This window comes from Pantherophis guttatus, chromosome 12 (genome assembly GCF_059756535.1).
Source record: "Pantherophis guttatus breed Tessera chromosome 12, ASM5975653v1, whole genome shotgun sequence".
Lineage (NCBI taxonomy): Eukaryota > Metazoa > Chordata > Lepidosauria > Squamata > Colubridae > Pantherophis > Pantherophis guttatus.
The window spans coordinates 19,974,976-19,984,054 of record NC_142074.1 but is presented as its reverse complement, the minus strand read 5'-3'; the positions used below and the strand labels follow the sequence as shown (position 1 = coordinate 19,984,054).

Sequence of the window (9,079 nt, the reverse complement as noted above, 5' to 3'; positions counted from 1 at the left end):
CTATGTTATTTGTCCATCCATCCTCTCTATCTATCCATCCTCTATCTATCTATCTATCTATCTATCTATCTATCTATCTATCTATCTATCTATCTATCTATCTATGATATCACCACCACTACATAATCTCAACAGTATATAGCATGAAGGTGTGTGTGTGGCAGGTGGAATTGCTGATCGCATCGGCAATGAGGTGTCTACATTCTGGCATTCCGCTCACTTACGGGATGTTGGAAAGTGTCATTTCATGACGGCTGCGAGTGGATTAATCGGCCCGAAATAAAAGGCCTTGACTCATTATTTAAATGATCAAAAAACCAACAACACAACAAACCACACACACACACAAATGCAGCTGGAGATCAAATTACGCCGCATTACCCGATTCGGGGAAGGGGGTGGGGGGGGGGCTCAACGGGCAACATTGCTTTTCACTAGCTCTGAATCATTTCAGGTCAAAGCATAATTGCAGAGTTTGAGAGCTCGGAAGCCCGTAGTAGATGTAATGCGTACGCTTCCTTTTTAAGAGCGCGGCCATTCGGCCCGAAAATGCCTTTGCTGAAAATTCCATTGCAAGAGCTGTCCTAACTTTTCCAGCAGCGGAATAAAAAAAACCTTGTGATGAAGGTAAAATGGGACGGGAAAAAGCGGGAAGATTGTGCTAAAAGTTTCAGTACAGGTTGTCCTTGACTTAGAACAGTTCGTTTAGTGACCGTCCAAAAGTTGAAACGGAAAAAAGGGGACTGATACCTGCATATCTGCCACTAGCTTTTTTCTTTCCTTTGATTTTTTTTTAAATCGAGAAAAGCAGAACAAAGCCCAGAAACTACAAATATTGTGTTTTACAACACACAGGACTAAAAAAAATAAATGAAAATGAAACTGAATAAATGAACTGAAGCTTGCTGTGGTAAAAAAAAAGAAGAGCTGCTTGAAAAAAAAAAATCAGAGAGGAACAGCTGCATTGGAAGACTACCGGATTAATAGCAGGCAAAAAGGCAAACTTTTGGTATCTGCCAGATTCTTGGTCATTAGGTAAAGGTAAAGGTTCCCCTCGCACATACGTGCTAGTCATTCCAGACTCTAGGGGGCAGTGCTTATCTCCGTTTCAAAGCCGAAGAGCCAGTGCTGTCCGAAGACGTCTCCGTGATCGTGTGGCCGGTATGACTCAACGCCTAAAGTGCACGGAACGCTGTTACCTTCCCACCAAAGGTGGCCCCTATTTTTCTACTTGCCTTTTTTACGTGCTTTCGACCTGCTAGGTTGGCAGAAGCTGGGACAAGTCAGGGGAGCTCAACCCGTTACACGGCACCGGGGATTCGAACCGCTGAACTGCTGACCTTTCGATCGACAAGCTCAGCGTCTTAGCCACTGAGCCACCACGTCCCTTGTCCACTGGTCATTAGATCAAGCAAACAATCAACCAACTGATCACACTGGCAACACAAGACATTTATAAGCTAAGGAGAATAAGACAAGAAAACCCTGCTGATGATGTTACCTAGTCTGGTAAGGAAACGTTCAGAAACTAAATTGAAACAAGCTTGGAGAGCAAACCCCCCTCCAATATAAGTAGTCCTCGAATTAAAACCATTTCTTTAGTTTGCCTTCAAAATGACAACGGCACTGAAAAAAAAAACAACTTCTGACCCGTTTTCACACACATAGGACTAGTACAGCCTCTCTGGTGTCACATGATCAAAATCCAGGCGCTTGGAAACTGGCATGTACTTATGCCAGTTGCACTGTCCCAGGGTCACATGATCACCATATGCAACCTTGCAATAAGCAAAGTCAGTGGGGGGTGGGTGGGTGGGAGGGGGGGAAGCCGGATTCATTTAACCGCTGCATGATTCATTTAGTGACTGCAATGCTTCGCTTAACAACTATAGCCAAAAAAAAAGGTCATAAGCAAAGCTGGCTGGGGGATTTTGGGGAATTGAAGCCCCACCAAGCTCCAAGATTGGAGAAGCTTTTGATTGCAAGCAGCTTGATTCCAGTTTCAGCCCTTTTCAGAGCTCCAAAAAATGCCCCCTTCCTTTTTTTTTTGGCCCCCCCACTAGAAAATAAGGGGGCAAGCCCCCCCTCTTTTCCCCCCCCTCCCCCACCTGGGGCGCTACGTGCCGCTCAGCACTTCCTGCGCGCTCCAAGGCAGAACAGGCATGGGCGGGGCCTTTAGGGGCGATGACGTCACGGAAGGCGTGGCGATTCGATCGTCAAGGGAAGGGAGAGAGGAAAAAAAGAGACAGCGCATGCGCGGCACCTTGTTTACCCCGTTTTCTCCGCCAAGCCCGGACCGAGCACGAGGGGGCCGCTTTGGCTGAGCGAGCGAGGGAGGGAGCGCGCGCAGGCGCGCGCTCTTCTCTTTCTCCCTCCCTCCCCCCACTCCTGCATTCCTGAGTCCTCCCAGCAGGTGCCGCTCTAGGCCCGTCCGAACGTGGCGAGCTCGGTGGCCGCCAGGTGGCGCCTGCGCCCTCCATTCCCTCGCCAGCCGCCGAGCTGCGAACACCCCAAACAATCCCCAGCGCCGCCGCCACCGCCGCCGAATTGAAATCCTCGCTGCCCCCCGGTCGCCGCGCTCAAACCGGGAAGAGACCAGACGACCCCCCCACTCCCGCCCCTCCGTCTTTTCCCTCAGTAGGCCTCGCTTCGGCCCTCCTCTTCCTCCTCCTCCTCCTCCTACGGCGGCCTGTTGGATTATTTCCCGCCGAGCGGGGCCTCCCTCACAGGCCTTGGAGAAGCGCGTCTGAGGTAAATCGACGACGAAGGGAAACCGAGCGAGCGGGAGAGGACGCGCGAGGCCTCGTCTTGTGGGGGAAGAAAGCAAGGCCGGAAGGTCGACGACGACGACGACTGAGGCGCGGAAGGGCGGGCGGGGGAGAAAAAAAAAAAAAGGCGCGCGGAGGAACCCCAGGCAGGCCCGGTCGGCCAGGCCTCCCTCCCTCCTTTCCTTCCTTCCCTTCACGGTAAGTCGGACCGTGGCGTCGAAGCTTCTGGAAGTCTTCCCTTCCTTCCCCCCCCTCTCGCTTTCCCGCGGGGACGGGCTACTTTCGGCGCGGTTCCCTCCGGGCCTGAGGAAGGAAAAGGAGAGAGGGAGGGAGGCCGAGCTGAGGCAGGCAGGCAAGATGGAGGACGCGGGGCCGAGCAGGCCGAGAGAAAAGCGCTTCCTTCGACTCCCCCCCCCCCCTTCCGTCTCCTCTCCAGGCCGAGCTGTGTGTGGTGTTTTTTTTTGGGGGGGGGGGAGAAGATTCCCTAAAGCCGGAGCCCCGAAGGACGATCTCGTTTCCTCACTTTTCTCTCTCTCTCTCGCCCCTTCCTTCCCTCCCTCCCTCCGGCCCCGCCTGCCGGGAAAGGCCGAGGCCCCGCCGCCGCTGCTGCTGGCAGAGAAAATGGAGACGCTTCCCTTCTTTTTTTCCTCTTCTCCCCCCCCCCCAAACACACTTTGGGGGAGTTAAGGGAAAAGGAAAACGGGGTAGATTCGCTCTCTTGCCCGGCACGCGACCCGAGAGAGAGAGAGAGAAGCGCGGACCCCTTTGCTCTGGTCGTGGGAACAGTGGGAGTGGGGGGAAAGAGAGAGAGAGACGCGTGCCGGGCATCCCCACGCGCGGAGCCGGGACGCGGAGGCGGGTCGGGGGAGGGTCGAGGTGAGTCGTGAGAAAGCGGCGGGGAAGGAAGTGGGGGGGATTCGTCCCCTCGGTCGCTCAACTCTTGTTTTGCTCGTTCCTTCCTTGCTTCTCTCCCTCCTTCCCTCCCGCTCTTCCTTATCTATTTTCCTTCCCACTCGTTTATTTTCCTTCCTTCTTCCTTCCTCTCATTTGTTTTCCTTCCTTCTCACTTCTTCCTTCCTTCCTTTGCCTTCCCCTCTTGCTTATTTTCCTTCCTTCCCCCCTTTTTCCTTTTCCTTCCTCTTTTATTTTCCTTCCTTCCTTCTCACTTCTTCCTTCCTTCCTTTGCCTTCCCCTCGTTTATTTTCCTTCCTTCCCCCTTTTCCTTCTTTTCCTTCCTCTTTTATTTTCCTTCCTTCTCACTTCCTTCCTTCCTATGCCTTCCCCTCTTGTTTATTTTCCTTCCTTCCCCCCTTTTTCCTTCTTTTCCTTCCTCTTTTATTTTCCTTCCTTCCTTCTCACTTCTTCCTTCCTTCCTATGCCTTCCCCCTTGTTTGTTTTCCTTCCCCCCTTTTCCTTTTTATTTTCCTTCCTTTCCTTCCTTTGCCTTCCCCTCTTATTTTCCTTCCTTTCCCCCTTTTCCTTCTTTTCCTTCCTCTCATTTTCCTTCCTTCCCCTTTTTACTTCTTCCTCCCTTCCTTTGCCTTCCCCTGTTTATTTTCCTTCCTTCCCCTTTTCCTTCTTTCCTTTCTTGTTTTCCTTCCTCTCTTATTTTCCTTCCTTCCCCCTTCCTTCTCACTTCTTCCTTCCTTCCTTTGCCTTCCCCTCTTGTTTATTTTACTTCCTTCATCTCTAAGTTGTTTTTTCCCCTCCCTCCTTCTCTAACTCATCTATTTTTCCTCCCCCCTTCCTTCCCACATTTTTATTTTTCTTTACTTCCTTCCTCTCTCTCTCTCTAAATTGTCTTTTCCCTCCCTCCCTAACTCATCTATTTTTCCTTCCTTTCTTCCTCGGAAGCGAACCGGGATCTCTCGGGATCCATGACAGCCTCCAAAGGGGGGGGGGTGTTATTTTGGGGGTGGGGAGGGGGAAGAGTAATTTTGCCTGCCTGCTGCTCCCTTCCCCAAGAGGCCTGGCAACGTCTGTACTCCCTTTCCTGGGAAGAAGCGCTTGCTTCTTTCCGCCCCACCAGGTGAGGCCTTCCAGCAAAGGAGCGCTGGGCTGAAGTCCCTTCCTCCCTCCCTTCCTTGCTGACTTTCGGAAGAGGGAGGCATAATAAGGCTTCCCTTCCCTTTAACCCCCTCTGCCCCCTATTAACCCCCCACCCCAATCCTTGGGGAAACTCAACCCCCTCCCCCGTCCCTTTCCCTCCTCCCTCCTCCCCTCTCCCAAAGCGGGAGGGTTGTCGGAGCAGTTGCGCGACTTCTGCCGGGTTTCAAGCGGCGCTTTGGACACGTCGCCTCCCCTCCTTCCTCTCCTCCTTCCCCCGGGTCTCTTTATGGTGGCCAGTTTACCTAGTCGGGGAGGGGGGGGGGGAGGAAGCGGCCCTTTCCCCAGGGGCTTTTTGATGTCTTTTTGATGAGGGGTGCCCCGCTGGGTCGCTGCGGGGGGGGGAGGGCTAGGGGGAGGGGGGCGGAAGCGTCAAGCTGTTTCCAGCCTTGGGACTCTTCCCCCCCCTTTTTTTTATTTTGGCGGCAGTTTTGGTTGAGATCTAACTCGCCGCCCCCCCCTCTCCCCTCTTGCGCGCAGTCCAAAGCCAGCTCTCATCCAGGTAGGAGTTGAACTGATGGAGCTTTTTTTAAACCACCCCCCCCCGGCAAGTTTCTTCTCCCTTCCTTAAAGGTGGCACGAGAGGGGGAGGCTTTTGGGACATTTGGAGTGGTGGGAAATAAAAAAAAGCGGGGGGGGGCAAGAAAAGCGGGGGGGATATCTGGTTTAGCAAGAATTGTCCGGTGGGGTTTCTTTTTGGGGTGAGCAGCGGGGGTTGAGAAAGGGGCCTTGGACTTGAGCTCCCTAAAAGGCCGCCAGGGCAGGCTTAGATTCCCCCCACCCCACCCCCATTCCCCAAACTCCCCAGTTGATCTCCCTTTCAGGACGAGCGGGGAATCAAGGGCCTTGGCTGGGTCAGCCGGCCTAAAGAGAGTCCCCGCGGCTGTCCGAGAGCTCCGAGGCTCTCCACGCCGCGGCCGCAGTCCTTATTCGGCGGTTCCTGTCCCTGAGTCGTGGGGGTGGCGGAGGGGGGGGGGAGGCAGGGCGAAAAGGAGGAGGCGCCTCGGGCTGCCACACCCCGTGTTTGTTTCCTTCTTCTTCTCCCCGAGAGGCCTGGCTAGCTCGGGGTCCCGCTCCCTTTTGCAGGTTCTGGCTGGGTTTTGCGCAGATGGCCGGCCGGACGAGCCTCGCATTTCCTTGTTGGAAAGAGCCTCTCCTTCTCTCCCCCCCCCAAATCTCTCTCTCTCTCTTTTTGCCAGCCCCGCGGGGAGGGTGGGGAATCAGGTTACCGAAGTGCGTCACACGCTCTTCTGGATGCTGGGGCCTTTGCTCGGCAGCCGCCTGGCTTTCTCTCCTCCCTCCCCCCCACCCCTTTTATCTCGCTGGCAGCAGGCATGCATCGCCTGGTTTATGGGGAAGGGGACAGTGGTGTTGCAATGCACTTGAGGAGGGGGGCTTAGGATCCGCACCCGTCGGGCCCTGCTTTGAAGGTGCGCTTGGAAAGTCTTGTTGCAAAAACCTTTTTTTGGGGGGAGGAGGATTGGCAAACGAGCAGATGTTAAGGTGTAATTCTTGGGGGAACGACGACACTTGGTTTAAGAAGCTGCGTGATGGAGGGTACCCCATAAAGTTCATTCTGAGGCTTTTAGGGCAGAACTTTTACTGAAGATGCTGGGTCTCCAGTATGCCCTGCTTTTCAATTTAGGCTGTGCCTGCCTTTTTTTTTTAACTATTTTTTTGCCATCCTCCAGATGCCTTGGTGTGTTTTTCTCTAAAATTACAAATACCTTGTAAAAGAAAGGTGCTCTATCCCCTCAAGAACAAGGCTGTTTTCTCCATTATGTAACAAGAATGCTTGAAAGCTTACAAAACATTTGTTAATGTTGGAATACCCTGTTTCCCCCAAAATAAGACATCTCCTGATAATAAACCCAATCTGGCTTTTGAGCACATGGCAATAAGGCCAAGCACTTATTTCAGGGTTCAAAAAATATAAGACAGGGTCTTATTTTCGGGGAAACACGGCATATACAGGCTTCCGGGAAACTGTTTCAATTCTGTGAGTAAGAAAAATGGCTGATGGGTGAAGCATTAAGGATTCTACCATTTATTACAGCTGTGGATTTGAGCCACCATACCAGAGTGGCATTTAAGGTGACAGTAGGCTGATTTTTTTTTTCCTGGCAGAAGTAGCATGCCTAGTTTTTCCTAGCCTTCAAATAACCAATTAGGATTAAAATATTCAATGATGTACTTTTCTCTCTCCAACACATTTTCGTGGATACTGGAAGACATTCTTGTGAAAATTTGTGTGAATATCCTTAGTGGTATAAATTAAACTTTACTTAGAACATTGATGCATAAGTATACAGTAACAAATCCCAAGTACAGTACTTTAGTTTGCCCCCAAAACATACAACTGTAGCACCACTTGTTGCTGTCCATTTTTTTAAAACAAGATGTAGAAACCAGTTATGTTTGTTGGTTTCTTTTTTCCAGTAAAGAAATGCAGCCAGTTAATTAACTTCTTGAAAAATATGGGAGGTTAAATTTCAGTTACCCTGATGAATCTGTTGCTTTGCATATCCTAGTATATGTGGTAGTTTTGATGGGAAATAATGACAAATCATAATTTAGTTTAATTTTTCCAATGTAAATTCATGGCAGAATCACATGCTGATGTAGGTGTGACTGGAATTTTGTTTTTCAAGTGTAAGACTTAACTGTGCTGATTAATAGAACTGGTTTTATATTCTTATTTTGTTTTTACTCTTTTTTTTTTAATAGTGTTTTCTCTTCCAAACATCTGTGGGAAGGCTATCCCAGTCTTTATTGCAAAATCCCAGGTGATAAGGTTACGAACACAGAACTACATAGTCTGATATCAAAATGACAACATGATCTATTGAATCATTTACGTTTTAGCAGAATGATTCAAATGTGTAATGGCTTAGAGGTAGGATTGTTTTGAGAATGTATCATTCATAAGAAAATATATCAGCGGTCAGTTATTTTCTTTTGACACTTTTGACATGGATATAATTTTGGGATATGCTTGTTCTGAAAAAAATATTTTTCTCTTAAGAGAATTCTGTGTTGTGAGTCTGTTTCTAGAAGTGATATTCTCACACTCATATTTCAATCTATTTGAACTTGCAATCATTTGCAGTTCATATATAATCCCTCAAAATGTTATTGACTTTATGTACAAGTTGTTAAATTCAGCATACAATAGGCTTGATTTCATGTTTGAAGACAGCTCTAACAATAACAGTGTGAAAACAATTGATTTTCTCTTGTTTTCCTTTTAAATAGAAATTGCAAGTGCAACTTTTCTGCTCATATTATACTTGGGGTGGGGGGAGAGGAGATTGTAGCAAAACATTGTACACTTAGTTCTTGCACATTCAAATCTATACCTGACATGTTCTTTGTGTGCTAAGAAACAAAGGAAAAAAAATTAAAGCTGGTGGTATCCTTTTGTATTTCCCCAGACCATTTCCCTATTTTACAATGTTATATATCTTGCTATTATTGAGACTCTGATGTAGTCTAGGTCATTCAAATTATCATTTAAATAATTTACCTTTCGAAAGTAAGATTTGACCCCATTAACAGTTATACAGGCAAGTGAATAGGTTCCTGATTCACTGGGCTTTTTTTTTTAAAACTAAAGTGCCAATGTAGTAGTCTCCAGAATATGGACTGTTTGCAGATGATAAGCATTTCATGTGCATGTGAGATATAATAGCCTAGAATAGATAATGTATATTTGACAGTTGCTCTTTTACTAAGCACATTCACTTCACGTTTTCTGAAACTATTATTCAATTTTTTTTAGAAAGCATATTTCATTCCACAGATTCATAATGTTCTGTGTTGAAAAGCATTCCTATTGTCCCTTGTACAGATAAGCACTTAATATATTGTAAGTTCTATCATAGTTCCAAGTCAGATCCTCCTGGTTATAAATTTATTATGCCATATCGTTTCACCATATTAGGATTGGGTCACTTGCTAAAGTGATGTAGCTACTCAGCCATTTAAGTACAGACTTGAGCAGAAATGAGCCCTCTGTTACACTGCTAATCAGCTCCATCACAACTGAAGTATCCACACATTTATCACAGTTTGATAAACACGATGTTTTATAATCTTTTTAAAAATTTACTAGCTTGCTTACAGGAATGGGTTACTGAAGCTTAGAATTATTATTGGAGTCAAGGATTAGGTTTTTTTTTTAATCCATACCCAAATAGTTTATT

At 48.2% G+C, this 9,079-nt stretch overlaps 1 protein-coding gene across 4 annotated transcripts in view; it reads left to right on the top strand.

The window, feature by feature from the left end:
- Positions 1-2,184: 2,184 nt before the first annotated feature.
- Positions 2,185-9,079, top strand: part of STAG2 (STAG2 cohesin complex component) — a 47,539-nt gene continuing 40,644 nt past the window's right edge. Inside the window, exon 1 of one of the 4 annotated variants that reach the window (XM_034416687.3) lies at positions 2,185-2,751. The gene's annotated coding sequence lies outside the window, so the exon portion shown is untranslated. Of the gene's footprint in view, positions 2,967-5,353; positions 5,377-5,981; positions 6,305-9,079 lie in introns of those variants that run through there. The other 3 variants (XM_034416686.3, XM_087877507.1, XM_087877508.1) reach the window with 3 other exon arrangements.